The sequence below is a fragment of the Coregonus lavaretus genome, assembly GCF_964263955.1.
Source record: "Coregonus lavaretus genome assembly, chromosome: 11".
In the NCBI taxonomy this organism is placed as follows: Eukaryota; Metazoa; Chordata; class Actinopteri; order Salmoniformes; family Salmonidae; genus Coregonus; species Coregonus lavaretus.
In genome coordinates, this window is record NC_139998.1 from 2,237,418 (window position 1) to 2,252,055 (window position 14,638).

General features: G+C 41.3%; 1 protein-coding gene across 1 annotated transcript in view; it reads left to right on the forward strand.

Annotated features, from left to right (window-relative positions):
* LOC311137360 (cellular retinoic acid-binding protein 1-like) overlaps window positions 1–14,638 on the forward strand; it is a gene marked incomplete at both ends in the record, with an annotated part of 55,431 nt that overhangs the window by 17,953 nt on the left and 22,840 nt on the right. The window lies entirely within an intron of this gene.

The window sequence follows — 14,638 nt, forward strand, 5'->3', positions numbered from 1 at the left end:
GCAGGGACTAGGAAACTGGTCAGAATTGAAGGAATGATGGATGGCGCTAAATACAGGGAAATTCTTGAGGGAAACCTGTTTCAGTCTTCCAGAGATTTGAGACTGGGAAGGAGGTTCACCTTCCAGCAGGACAATGACCCTAAGCATACTGCTAAAGCAACACTAGAGTGGTTTAAGGGGAAACATTTAAATGTATTGGAATGGCCTAGTCAAAGCCCAGACCACAATCCAATTGAGAATCTGTGGTATGACTTAAAGATTGCTGTACACCAGCGGAACCCATCCAACTTGAAAGAGCTGGAGCAGTTTCGCCTTGAAGAATGGGCAAAAATCCCAGTGGCTAGATGTGCCAAGCTTATAGAGACATACAGCTGCAAGTCTCTTGGGGTAATTGCTGCAAAAGTTACCTCCCGAGTGGCGCAGTGGTCTAAGGCACTGCATCGCAGTGCTAGCTGTGCCACTAGAGGTCCTGGTTCGAACCAGGCTCTGTCGTAGCTGTCCACGACCGGGAGACCCATGGGGCGGCGCACAATTGGCTCAGCGTCGTCCAGGGTAGGGGAGGGAATGGCCGGCAGGGATGTAGCTCAGTTGGTAGAGCATGGTGTTTGCAACGCCAGGGTTGTGGGTTCGATTCCCACGGGGGGCCTGTATGAAAAATAAAAAAATAATGTATGCACTCACTAACTGTAAGTCGCTCTGGATAAGAGTGTCTGCTAAATGACTGAAATGTAAGAGCATTGCATCAGCGTTGGCAACATTTGTTCAAGTTTCTCGCTGTGTCATTATGACTTTTGGGTCACTTTTAATCTTAACTTAAACTTTGATCCAGCTCCTGTCCCTGTGGGGCGACTCTCTCAGCACTGAATGTTTGTTAGGAACAGATCGAAATTTACTGGAGGGGCTGATCCAACTCAAGGTGTCATAAAAAAAAGAAATGCACCCCCCCCTCCCCAACATTAAAAATATTGGGGAAATGCACTCTCCCCTTGTACTATAAAATAAATTGAATACCCTCATAGAATTAACTCAAAATAATGTTTACAACCAAAAATAACAATAACTGCAGTTTATGTATGTACTTTAAAACCATACCTTTTAAACTGAAGGACTTTGTATAATGCCATGTATCAGCGATTGGCTGATTTGGCTGATTATCTGGATTAGCAATTGGCTGTGATCTGTGTAAGTTAATTAATGGGTTCCGCTGGTGTACCTGTGTTTATGAACGTGGATATCGACTTTGCCACTTCAGCATGCTTTTGTGGCACAGTCGATGCCACGCAGGGCTACGGTCTAAAAGGCTGTTTCATTACACTACGATCAGAGCCGGCTGCAGACAATGATCAGCTAGGGGGAAATCAGATTTTCAACATTTTGATTCCATATTTATCATTATATAAAATATATGGGAAAAAATTCCACCAACGGGTTTCTGTGCCAATGCACCACACAACCAAAACATAGCATACCGACTTCGGGTACTTCAATATAAAAAAGAATGCATATATACAGAACGATTTTTTAAAAAGTGGCCGGGATTGCACAATAAAGTTGGGGACTTATTGCCATTGTGGTCCCTATTCTTTTTAAAATACATAGACACATTACAGAGATAGAGACAAACAAATGCTCAACCTCCAGATGAGTATGGGGGGGGGGGGAGTTTAAGTAAAATTCTTAAAAGCTTGTTTGGCTGGTAGCTTATTCTTTAGATGTTTGAGTCTGCTGGTGAACCATGATGTGCAGGCATAATCAAAGTGACACAGGACTAGAGCTCTTGCCAGTCTTTAGGGTGTCTATAGCTAGGTTTCCATCCAATTGGCGACAGCTTTTTATACAAATATTCTAAAATCCTTTCCTTTAGGAAAAAATATACACTACCGTTCAAAAGTTTGGGGTCACTGTATGTACAGTGGGGGAAAAAAGTATTTAGTCAGCCACCAATTGTGCAAGTTCTCCCACTTAAAAAGATGAGAGAGGCCTGTAATTTTCATCATAGGTACACGTCAACTATGACAGACAAAATGAGAACACATAAGAACACATAACATAAGTATTTGATACATCAGAAAAGCAGAACTTAATATTTGGTACAGAAACCTTTGTTTGCAATTACAGAGATCATACGTTTCCTGTAGGTCTTGACCAGGTTTGCATACACTGCAGCAGGGATTTTGGCCCACTCCTCCATACAGACCTTCTCCAGATCCTTCAGGTTTCGGGGCTGTCGCTGGGCAATACGGAATTTCAGCTCCCTCCAAAGATTTTCTATTGGGTTCAGGTCTGGAGAATGGCTAGGCCACTCCAGGACCTTGAGATGCTTCTTACGGAGCCACTCCTTAGTTGCCCTGGCTGTGTGTGTCGGGTCGTTGTCATGCTGGAAGACCCAGCCACGACCCATCTTCAATGCTCTTACTGAGGGAAGGAGGTTGTTGGCCAAGATCTCACGATACATGGCCCCATCCATCCTCCCCTCAATATGGTGCAGTCGTCCTGTCCCCTTTGCAGAAAAGCATCCCCAAAGAATAATGTTTCCACCTCCATGCTTCACGGTTGGGATGGTGTTATTGGGGTTGTACTCATCCTTCTTCTTCCTCCAAACACAGCGAGTGGAGTTTAGACCAAAAAGCTCTATTTTTGTCTCATCAGACCACATGACCTTCTCCCATTCCTCCTCTGGATCATCCAGATGGTCATTGGCAAACTTCAGATGGGCCTGGACATGCGCTGGCTTGAGCAGGGGGACCTTGCGTGCGCTGTAGGATTTTAATCCATGACGACGTAGTGTGTTACTAATGGTTTTCTTTGAGACTGTGGTCCCAGCTCTCTTCAGGTCATTGACCAGGTCCTGCTGTGTAGTTCTGGGCTGATCCCTCACCTTCCTCATGATCATTGAAGCCCCATGAGGTGAGATCTTGCATGGCGCCCCAGACCGAGGGTGATTAACCGTAATCTTGAACTTCTTCCATTTTCTAATAATTGCGCCAACAGTTGTTGCCTTCTCACCAAGCTGCTTGCCTATTGTCCTGTAGCCCATCCCAGCCTTGTGCAGGTCTACAATTGTATCCCTGATGTCCTTACACAGCTCTCTGGTCTTGGCCATTGTGGAGAGGTTGGAGTCTGTTTGATTGAGTGTGTGGACAGGTGTCTTTTATACAGGTAACGAGTTCAAACAGGTGCAGTTAATACAGGTAATGAGTGGAGAACAGGAGGGCTTCTTAAAGAAAAACGAACAGGTCTGTGAGAGCCGGAATTCTTACTGGTTGGTAGGTGATCAAATACTTATGTCATGCAATAAAATGCAAATGAATTACTTAAAAATCATACAATGTGATTTTCTGGATTTTTGTTTTAGATTCCGTCTCTATGTGTACCTATGATAAAGAAATTACAGACCTCTACATGCTTTGTAAGTAGGAAATCCTGCAAAATCGGCAGTTTATCAAATACTTGTTCTCCCCACTGTATGTATGTATGTATGTATGTATGTATGTATGTATGTATGTATGTATGTATGTATGTATGTATGTATGTATGTATATATATATATATATATATATATATATATATATATATATATATATACATACATACATATATATATACACACAAACATACACATACACATACACATACACATACATACAGTGAGGGAAAAAATTATTTGATCCCCTGCTGATTTTGTACGTTTGCCCACTACTAAAGAACACCAATAATAAGAAGAGACCTGCTTGGGCCAAGAAACACGAGCAATGGACATTAGACAGGTGGAAATTTGTCCTTTGGTCTGGAGTCCAAATTTGAGATTTTTCGTTCAAACCGCAGTGTCTGTGAGATGCAGAGTAGGTGAACGAATGATCTCCGCATGTGTGGTTCCCACCATGAAGCATGGAGGAGAAGGTGTAATGGTGTGGGGGTGATTTGCTGGTGACGCTGTCTGTGATTTATTTAAAATTCAAGGCACACTTAACCAGCATGGCTACCATAGCATTCTGCAGTGATACGCCATCCCATCTCGTTTTGGCTTAGTGGGACTATCATTTGTATTTCAACAGGACAATGACCTAACACACCTCCAGGCTATGTAAGGGCAATTTTACCAAGGAGAGGGATGGAGTACTGCATCAGATGACCTGGCCTCCACAATCCCCCGACCTCAACCCAATTGAGATGGTTTGGGATGAGTCGGACGGCAAAGTGAAGGAAAAGCAGCCAACAAGTGCTCAGCATATGTGGGAATTCCTTCAAGACTGTTGGAAAAGCATTCCAGGTGAAGCTGGTTGAGAGAATGCCAAGAGTGTGCAAAGCATTCATCAAGGCAAAGGGTGGCTACTTTGAAGAATCTCAAATATAAAATATATTTTGAATTGTTTAACACTTTTTTGATTACTACATGATTCCATATGTGTTATTTCATGGTGGTGATGTCTTCACTATTATTCTACAATGTAGAAAATAGTAAAAATAAAGAAAAACCCTTGAATGAGTAGGTGTGTCCAAACTTGTGACTGGTACTGTATATAGTGGCTTGCGAAAGTATTCAACCCCCTTGGCATTTTTCCTATTTTGTTGCCTTACAACCTGGAATTAAAATAGATTTTGGGGGGGTTCGTATCATTTGATTTACACAACATGCCTACCACTTTGAAGATGCAAAATATTTGTTATTGTGAAACATACAAGAAATAAGACAAAAAAACAGAAAACTTGAGTCTCTATAAGCTTGGCACATCTAGCCACCCATTCTTCAAGGCAAAACTTCTCCAGCTCCTTCAAGTTGGATGGGTTCCGCTGGTGTACAGCAATCTTTAAGTCAGACCACAGATTCTCAATTGCATTGTGGTCTGGGCTTTGACTAGGCCCTTCCAAGACATTTAAATGTTTCCCCTTAAACCACTCTAGTGTTGCTTTAGCAGTATGCTTAGGGTCATTGTCCTGCTGGAAGGTGAACCTCCTTCCCAGTCTCAAATCTCTGGAAGACTGAAACAGGTTTCCCTCAAGAATTTCCCTGTATTTAGCGCCATCCATCATTCCTTCAATTCTGACCAGTTTCCCAGTCCCTGCCGATGAAAAACATCCCCACAGCATGATGCTCCCACCACAATGGTTCACTGTGGATGGTGTTCTCGAGGTGATGAGAGGTGTTGGGTTTGCGCCAGACATAGCGTTTTCCTTGATGGCCAGAAAGCTAAATTGTCTGATCTGACAAGAGTACCTTCTTCCATATGTTTGGGGAGTCTCCCACATGCATTTTGGCGAACCCCAAACGTGTTTGCTTATTTTTTTCTTTAAGCAATGGATTTTTTCTGCCCACTCTTCCGTAAAGCCCAGCTCTGTGGAGTGTATGGCTTAAAGTGGTCATATGGACAGAGACTCCAATCTCCGCTGTGGAGCTTTTCAGCTCCTTCAGGGTTATCTTTGGTCTCTTTGTTGCCCCTCTGATTAATGCCCTCCTTGCCTGGTCCATATTCTTTCATTTTTTTAATAATGGATTTAATGGTGCTCTGTGGGATGTTCAAAGTTTTGGATATTTTTTATAACCCAACCCTGATTTGTACTTCCCCACAACTTTGTCCCTGTCCTGTTTGGAGAGCTCCTTGGTCTTCATGGTGCCGCTTGCTTGGTGGTGCCCCTTGCTTAGTGGTGTTGCAAACTCTAGGGCCTTTCAGAGCAGGTGTATATATACTGAGATGTTATAACAGATCATGTGACACTTAGATTGCACACATGTGGCCTTTATTTAACTAATTATGTGACTTCTGAAGGTAATTGGTTTCACCAGATCTTATTTAGGGGCTTCATAGCAAAGGGGGTGAATACATATGCATGCATCACTTTTCCGTTATTTAGTTATTTTTTTCATTCCACTTCACCAATTTGGACTATTTTGTGTATGTCCATTACGTGGAATCCAAATAAAAATCAATTTAAATTACAGGTTGTAATGCAACAAAATAGGAAAAACGCCAAGGGGGATGAATACTTTTGCAAGGAACTCACTCTCTGCTTGTCAGCGACTACGCTTATTTATCTGGTGCATTTCAATAACAACAAACTGCAGACTCTAGTAAACAGACATATTATATTTGGTGGTCTGAAATAGGCCACTTAATCTGCTGATACTGGTGTTCAACCATACACACAAACATTGGTATATATATTTTCATTGTTTGTATTCTATCAGAAAAAATACGTTTGACTTTCAGAAAAACATATTGGTCAAGCTCAGGCACTTAAATCCTAATAATTATAGGCAGATTGTTCACACATGGACCATGACTATTGGAAAGTGTTAACAATGAGAGAGAGAGAGGGAAGACAGAGAGATTATGAGACATCAAATGTCCCTTATTTTATCACATTCATTTTTTTCTTCAAATAATTATAAAACAATGATTATTAAGTGAAATGTGTTATTTTCAGAACCAGCGCTTTATTTGCACCATGTTTTTTTCAAATAAGAGTGATTAACAATAGAATTTGATCACCATTTGTACATGTTTAATTGACCCCTTCTATCTCTACAAGTTACCACAAAAATATGCATAACATTTGGTGATATTGTTAAATTATGATTATGAAATACAGATCTAACAGGGTGGAATTAATCATAACAGATGATGGAAGCCACGGTCTATCTGCAATGTTGAGGATGATCTACCCTGTATAAAAAAAAATAACATAACAGGGTGGAAAGCAATAACAGGGTGGAAGGAACACCAATAATGAATACAATACATATGTGAAATGGTTGAACAATATTACACCTATAATAAGAATGAATATTGTGCATAATTTTACATCACTTTCTATTTATTTAATTTGTAATAAAACATTAGTTTTTTTAATAACATTGTCAACCTGAGTTTGTAACACAACATGGAAATAGATTATTATTTATATATATTGTTGCTAGCAAATTGCATTACAATTACTACAATAATTACAATTATATATACACATTTCATTACAATTACTATATACTGTATACATATGTAACTGTAATTAGTAATTGTAATATAATTAGCAGCAGTTTTGTATCTAAATAAACAGAATATAATATAAAATCAAATGTTATTGGTCACGTACACATATTTAGCAGATGTTATTGCGGGTGTAGCGAAATCCTTGAAATGCATATATATTATGCAAATATAATATAAACATTGGTATTAGTGATTTATTTACTATCTTTTATATAGAAATGTCCATCCTATTACGTGCAATTTCCACCCTGTTCGGTTCCACCCTGTTAGGATTATCCATCTAACAGGGTGGAAATGTTTAGCCTAAATTAAATTGAGTTAGCAAAATGGTATATAGTTGAAAGTATTTTAACTTCTACATCAAATGTATTTTTTGGGGGATACATTTTTCACTATAATTTAGCCTAACAGCATGGAAATATATGAGTGAGACAAACAGACTAACATCATCAAACATAGAAAAATTATATTTATTTAGTTCTGCACCGTTGTTTTCCCACCCCCAGAAATGGCCACTTCCTGAATGTGATGTCATTGTGGCAAGTGGCTGTTATAAAAGGGAATTATTACAAACTAACAGGGTGGAAAGTGAAATCAGGGACACATAAAATCTTAAATACTATAATAATAAATACAATAATGATGAAAATACTTTTTTATGAGATATTTTAAGTAGCATTCTAAAATAATTAAGAATTATTTTTTATATTTTATTATTTAATGGCTTATATTTCTCATATAAATTGATGAATAGCACCCAGGGACATCCACAAAAAACGAAATGCATTAAAATTTACTTTGAGATTCATACTGTATCTTTGTATTTTTATGGTAAAGGACTGGATCGTATGAATGACCCAGCAAACAGACTGACAAAATCGGGCCTTCTGGATGCTATAGAGACAGACTTTTAGAATTACTCACCTGCCACAAGGCATGCTACTTGCAGGGGGTTCTGCGAGACCAAGATGCCGTGCAAAGACTGCAGCCGCAGTTCCTTCCCTTCATTAGAGAAGATAGTCCATCAAGACGACAAAAAGTGATCCTTATTGACATATAAGCTTAAACAAATGCAAATGCAACTACTTTGTTATTCTGGCTGCACTGTTTGACAAGACCTAGCTAGCAAGCAAGGGATAAGAACGTTGCCAGCCAGTATGGTAGAACATTTAGTACGAACGACTGGGTCGCGTCCATAGATACAGAACAGAAAGACTTAACGACTGGGTCGCGTGTCTGGCAACCGAACCGATAGAACGAATGACCAGCCGGCTTGGGTAGCAACCCTAGATTTGTGTTGGGACTATATCTCATGGAAGGATGAAATAGTATGAATAAATTCATCAAAATAACTTTTTGATGAAAATATGTAAATCATTATTTGAATTTGTTGGTAACCCATTGTATAAAAGTGATAATGCCCTCGAAGCCAGTGTTTGGAGGATATATCGGCACGGTTTGACGGCTCTCGACTTCGTCTTTGGGCCTAACAACACCCGTGCCAAAATATCCTCCAAAACACAGAGTTCTCGGACATTATCACTTAAATTGTCGCTAACCAACATTTGAGGCAATCCCATGACACTGAAGCTTTGTCTCAACTTCTCAATCGTAGTGTGCGATGTTGACGTGTTCATGGGGTAAACATCCATCCACTTTGAATGAGAATCAATCAGCACAAGGAACATTTTCCCTAGGAAGGGTCCAGCATAGTCCACATGTAGTCGTGTCCATGGTTTCTTCCGGCCATTCCCATGGATGTAATAGCGCGGTGGGGGGGTGACTTCCTGTTACTCTGACATCCTGGTCCATCTTTGGCCACCAGACCTATGACCTCGCTAGGCCTTTCATTCTCGACGTACCTGGATGTGACTGGTGCAACAACTTCAATAGCATACTCCGCCCTTGTGGTGGGATAACTACTCTTGAACCCCAAAGAACACACCCATCTCGAACACTCAAGGCCAAGCTACGAGCGTAGTAAGGAATGATCTGAGGCTCTGTCACTGTAGGCCATCCTTTCAGGATAAATTCATGCACTTGTGATAGCGTCACGTCCTTTGAAGTCCATTGCCTGATTTGTGCGGTGTTCACCGGTGCCTCATCCAACACATCGATCATCAAGACTTGGTCATTTTCTCCTTCCTGAGCGATGATTTCTGGAACAGGCAGCCTACTCAGAACATCAGCGTTCCCATGGTATCTACCTGGCTTGTAGATTATTCTGTACTCGTAGGCACTGAGCCACACAGCCCAACGTTGAACTCTTGGAGAGACCATTTGTGGTACTGGCTTTTGTTCATGGAACAGAGAGATCAGAGGCTTATGGTCGGTCATAATAGTGAATGTTCTCCCATATAAGTACTTCTGGAATCTCTGTATTCCGAATATGACAGCCAGTCCTTCCTTGTCCAGCTGGAAGTACTTTTTCTCTGCTGGCGACATTGTTCTTGATATGAACCCGATCGGTTTCTCTGTGCCATTCTCCATCCGGTGTGATAGAACTGCCCCCACACCATACAATGAGGACCACACGATAAGATGAGGTCTCTGTCTACTGAGTAGTGCACCAGCACTTCTGCTGATTGCAGTAACTCCTTTTTCTGACCATTTCCAGGCCACATCCTTCCTTAACAGTTGATGCAGTGGGGCTAAGAGGGTAGAGAGGTTAGGTGGAAGCGATTGTAATAGTTCAGTAAGCCTAGATAGGCTTTCAGCTTTGTAACGCTTGTTGGAGCTGGAGCTTCCACGACAGCCCTCACTTGAGCTTTTACAGTGTGTAACCCCTTGGCGTCCACCTTGTGACCCAGGTACTGCACGTCATCAGCTAACAGTGTACACTTGCTCCTCTTCAGCCGGAGACCGGCCTCTTCCATCCTCCTCAAAACTTTACCCAAGTTTCTGAGATGCTCCTCCTTCGTGACTCCCGTGAGAAGAATGTCGTTGAGGTAAACCGCTACCTTGGGTATCCCCTGCAGAACTCCCTCCATGGTTCTTTGGAAGATAGCTGGTGCGGATGACACCCTGAAAGGTAAGCATTTATAGGTAAACATCCCTCTGTGGGTGTTTATGGTCAGGTACTTCTGTGAAGCTTCATCCATTAGCACTTGCTGATATGCGTGACTCATGTCCAGTTGTGAACTGTTGCCCTCTGGTTAACGTTGAAAGAAAATCCTCCACTTTGGGTATCGGGTACTGCTCCAGTGAGTCAGCTTGTAGTCACCACATAACCTGATTGAACCATCAGGTTTGAGTATGGGAACAACTGGTGCTGCCCACTCAGAGAACTTGACAGGAATAATTATATCCTCTGCTAAGAGTCTGTCAATTTCCACATCCACTTTAGGCTTCATGGCATATGGAACTGATCTTGGCCTATAGAATCTGGGAGTAGCATCTGCAGCAACATGAATGGTAGCTTTGACCCATTTTAATGTCCCTAGCTCTTCTTTGAAAACACACTCATGCTTTGAAAGCACCTGCTGCAGTGTCAATATCTCTGTGGTGACATGTTTGATTTAATCCCAGTTCAATTTTATTTCCTCCAACCATCCCTCTCCCTAGTGGAAGGTACTGGACCCAGCTTACTACTAAGAGAGGCAGACTTTTCTTTTGTCCTTGATATTCCACTTGAACCTCAGCAACTCCAATTACAGTGATTTTCTCCCCGGTGTATGTTTTGAGTTTAATGGGGGTGTCTCTCAGTTTAGGCACTTCACCTTTTTTCCACTTCTCATTGAATTGGGACCTGTTCATCAGTGTGATGCTACATCCTGTGTCTATTTCAAACGGTACCTTGAGTCCATTTATTCCCATTTCCACAATGAAAGGCTTCACCTTTTTCATATTCGCCCCCTGTATGCTGTACATTGAGAAAGCTTGCTCACCCTCTGCGCACTCACTTTCACTTTCTATTACTTGATTTAAGAGGTAGTTAGAGCATCACGAGGTATTCGGTTTTCTTCTGTCTGTTTTCTTTTCGGTAACCCGTTGCTTTTTCTTATTGCGGCACGCCCACGTAATGTGTCCTATTATCCCACATGCATAACACGTTCCATGTTTGAATTTACAGTCAAACGATGCGTTTGCCTTTGCAAAGATAACAGTCTCTATTGGCTGCTGCCCCGCAGCTTTCCCTTCTTTGAAATGCAGCTTGCTCAGAGCTGCTCTCTTTTACTGTATGGCACGCAGTTGCGCCCTTTGCCTGCAGATCCAGTGCATTTCTATTCGTAGACTCCATGGCCTGGGCCAGTTTGAGTGCATTTTCAAACGTGAGATTAGGTTCTGATAACAAGCGTATTTGTATCCAGTCATCATTAATCCCAGACACCAGCCGATCACGTAGCATTTGCGATAATGTATTCCCATAGTTACAGTCCAGTGCTAGTTCTCAACTCAGCCACATATTCCCCCACTGATTCGGTAGGTTCTCATGTGTGAATCAAACTTGAATCGTTGCACTATTTCACTGGGTTTGAAGTTATATTTTTGGTGACGAGGATGACTATGGAAGACAGGACACTGGAAAGTTCCCCAGAGTTGCAGTTGGACAAACAACCTGAGACCAACAAGGCTCAACTTCCTGAGACCACCAGTCCGGGATGACCTCCTTCTGTGAAGTCTCCACAAAAGGACTTTGTTTCACCAGCAAGGGGTGAAGTGCTCTTTTAATAGATTGACTAGATCTATGAATGACTTTTCTCCTGGCTTATACGGGCTCAACAGGTTTCTCATTAAGCTGTATGTCTGTGTAGCGACAACGCTTATGAGTATGGATTTCTGTATAGAGGCATCAGTTATTTTACTAGCAGCAAAGAAATGTTCCATTATTTCACAGTACTCCTCCCATTCCTGATTTTTTGAATCAAATGGTGGTAGTGAGCCTATTGTTGCCAAATACATATTTTCTGATTCTCTCTCCCCACACAGTCAATAATTTGTCCTACCCGAATCCAGGGAATAAATCCTTCAGAATCTTCCACCGCTCACTCAAGTCTCACATCCAGCGTTGCACACCAAACACTCCGTTGAATTCGTGGTAAACAAATCCAACGCAGTCATCCAATCCCATCCTCGTCACCAAATATGTAGTATCTTGGATGCTTCTTTAATTGCTGACACCGGACACGTAAGTATGTTTTAGTATTTAATTGTAACTTAGAATAACATTACCTAAATGCACCTGGCGTCAGCTACCTGAGGCATTCTCAAGCATGGTTATATGGCAGACATAGAAAATGGCTACGGATAGCGGAAAGCAAACCCCCGTATTGAGTCAATACTGCCATCTATTGGTAAACATAATACTTAACATAAATATACCAGGTTACTACAGTCTTTCTAAATTAAATCAACCTCTTCAGCATCCTTATCATTCAGTTAGGCCTAATTTAAATTCATTTGTGAAGTAAGGCGCACAATTATCATCCATTTCTCATTCATTCAGTGAGGAGAGAGAGGCACATTAGTGGGTACCAACGTCCTACAGCAGATTGTCTTGGCGCGTTAAGTTGGGAATAGATGTGGGAAAACAACAACATTCAAAATTCTGACAAATGAGCAGTGTAACATACAAACATTTAGTAAAAGTCAAGGAAGCTTTTCCTTTAGGCTGATTTGTTTTATTTACTAAATCAAATGTCAGTGGCCGTTGGCCTATAGAGTACCACAGTATGAGTCATAACACCCATAAAACCTAGCGGTCAAACAGGGAAATGGAATTAGAAACACTGAAAATAAGGTCTGTGTTTCGTGTAGGCTTACCCTGGTGTGACGTTTTGATAACCGTGTAAATCTCTCCAGGACAAGGTGACTTTTATAAATATATTTGCCTGTATTTACCCACAAAAAATGAAATGCTAATTAGCTGCGAATTTGGCTATAATAAAGAACTACAAATGCCATGATGATCTGGATGAGACTGCCGGATCGAGGCAAAGGTAAGAATCTCTGGATTAACTATCTAATGTTGTCTAAATGTAGTAATGAATAAATTGGCTAAATCTCTTTCAATTAACAATTCTGTGAACTGTTTTGTGCAAGTTTTACATTTACACAATACCTGTTAGCAAAGGTGTCAGCTAGAGATGACGTGCAGGACCTTGCAGGGATTTGTAGTCTTGCATGATGACTACGTTGATGCAAATTAACATTTTCAAATCTGAGAGTAAATAGAGTCTAATAAATTGCTAAATCACCATGTCCGAGAGATTTACATGGTTATCAAAACGTCACGCCAGGGTAAGCCTACACGAAACAGCCCTTATTTTAAGTGTTTGTAAAATCCCCTTTGGAAATAATGAATGGTGGAGTGGTTTAGAAACGTGTTGTGACGTTTGACTTTACCAGTGTAATCCAGTTTCAATAAATATAAAACCGCAGACTATTGGCCACACTTGATAACTTGAAAACTAGCACTTGAAAGCTAGCATAGGCAACAACTACCTGGATGGAAAACAGCAAAGCACATAACACAGCACCCCCACAGAGGGTTAGTTATACAAATCTTTGGCACCCCTTCTACGGGCGTGTGGGGGAACTGTTCTTGAAATGTAACATCCAATCAAAATCTTGCCGCTGGAAGCCAGCGGACCAGTCAAAACGTTTTTGCAATACAATATTCTCCAGACATTCAAGGGAGACGTGACAACGTCGTGGTTTTGGAGGTATTGTTACATTCCCCAGCAAGAAAACCAAATAATGTTATTCAAAAAAGAAGGGGGAACTAACTAAGAGACACTGACCACAACCAAAATGAAACAGTTGGGGTTTTAGGAGTGGTTCTGAAAGCCACTCATGGGGGTGTCCACTGAAAGTTGACTAGCAACAACAACTGGGACCAAAAAGACACCCAGCATGAGCGGCCACTAAATTTTCCCAAAAACAGGCAAACTAAATTAAAACCCACACCAAACTTAAAGACAGGAAGCAAACCAAAAAGTAGAGCGAAACGAAAACAGGTAAGATTTGCTAAAGGATTGTTCTTTTATAAATCAACTTGGGAGAGTCAACTAAAGGTGTTAACCCTCCACATCTCTCAAGACAACTGGAGCACTGGGCCAGTCACTCTTAAATATCGCCTGGGCCAGCACAGGTGAAACACCTTCCGACTAACAAGATGACAAACTAGCACAGGTGTAAAACGTACGGCCTAACGAGGCGACACCAATCCGTGCGCCCCACATGTTAACGTGCCCAACCTCTAAATATAAATGGAAAAACCAAAGCCTGTAACAGCAGCACACCTGAATGGAGGCAACTTTGTGGTCGAGAAATGAATACTGGATCCAGCAAGGTATTATTTTCTGTGGTAGCTGCTTGTATCAACTGTGCATACCCTTTCTTATAAAAATAATTAATAAAAGATGGGCTTGCTCGACCAGGACAGCAGTTCCTCATTGAAGTTGCCACAGACGATGATCGGTTCAGTGCCTTTAAACTATGAAGATGGAAGGAGTGTGTGTGTACTGGTTTCATTGTGTTTGTGACTTCTTACCTGTAGAAAATGATAATTGTGTCACTTCAAACAGACTGAGTTAGCAGGGCTATTAATCAGTCCCTCCAAGATTCCGCAACTGCTTTTGTCAATGCAAAATCAACCAATCCACGCATATTATGCGAGAGCTCACAATTTTGACCAATCACCGCAATTT